The sequence below is a fragment of the Lactuca virosa genome, chromosome 2 (genome assembly GCF_052849685.1).
Source record: "Lactuca virosa cultivar CGN04683 chromosome 2, Lactuca_virosa_CGN04683_v6, whole genome shotgun sequence".
NCBI classification, from domain to species: Eukaryota; Viridiplantae; Streptophyta; class Magnoliopsida; order Asterales; family Asteraceae; genus Lactuca; species Lactuca virosa.
The window spans coordinates 193,074,879-193,075,839 of NC_136427.1; the positions used below are offsets into that span (position 1 = coordinate 193,074,879).

The window sequence follows — 961 nt, forward strand, 5'->3', positions numbered from 1 at the left end:
TCTGGGCTAATTCATCTTCTTCCCACTTCAAAGGATTGGAAAACTAAGACCCACATAAATTCCTCAAGGAATTTCATGTGGTATGTTCAGGAATGAAGCCTCATGCTGTCACAGAAAACCGGATAAAGTTAAGGGCATTCCCCTTTTCGCTTCAACATTCTGCAAGAGAATGGTTGTATGAACTCCCATCTGGTTCCATCACCACTTGGACAGAGCTTGCAAAGCTGTTTTTAGAGAATTGTTTTCCAGAAACGCGAGTCTCCAGTCTCAGAAGAGAAATCTTTGGTATCAAACAAGGAAAAAGAGAAGCTTTATACACTTACTGGGAGAGGTTCAAGAAGCTACTAGTTCAGTGCCCACAGCATGGGATCAACGATTATCAACTTTATAATTGCTTTTGTGAAGGCCTGAAACCCATGGAGAGGCGGCTGATAAATGCTTCCAGTGGTGGTTCCTTGGGTGATATGAAACCAACTGAAATCAGAGAGCTGATTGAAAAGCTGGCAATCGAGTCTAAACATTCTGGAAATGAAGATGAGTGGTATCCAGATCAGCCAAAGGGTGTCAAGGAAGTCAGCAATGTTCATTTGGAAGCTCAGATATCTTAATTGACGAAAGTTGTTCTGCTCTTGACCAAAGAAAAAGCAGTTACAAAGAAACAATGTGGGATTTGCTTGAAGATTGATCACTCTACTGACATGTGCCCATTATTGCAAGAGGATACAGTTGCAGTAAAAGCTGTCACGAGCTACCACCAGAATTTTCAGAATAATTATCAGCAGAAACAAAAATTTCAGCCTCCACCAGGATTTCAGCAGCAGTGAAATTTTCAGCAGCCGGATTTCAACAAAATTCTCAGAATCAGTAGGATTTTCAGCACCAAAATTTCCAGCAGCCTTTGCAACAACATTCTGGCAGCTCTAGCATGGCCTTGGAGGATATTGTTAAAAGTCTGGCCACG

The 961-nt window shown here is 41.7% G+C and overlaps 1 non-coding gene across 1 annotated transcript; it reads right to left on the bottom strand.

Annotated features, from left to right (window-relative positions):
• Positions 1 to 263: 263 nt before the first annotated feature.
• LOC145161795 (small nucleolar RNA R71) lies at positions 264 to 370 on the bottom strand. The gene has a single exon (XR_013738669.1). It is a non-coding gene; the product is annotated as a small nucleolar RNA R71 (small nucleolar RNA).
• Positions 371 to 961: the final 591 nt, after the last annotated feature.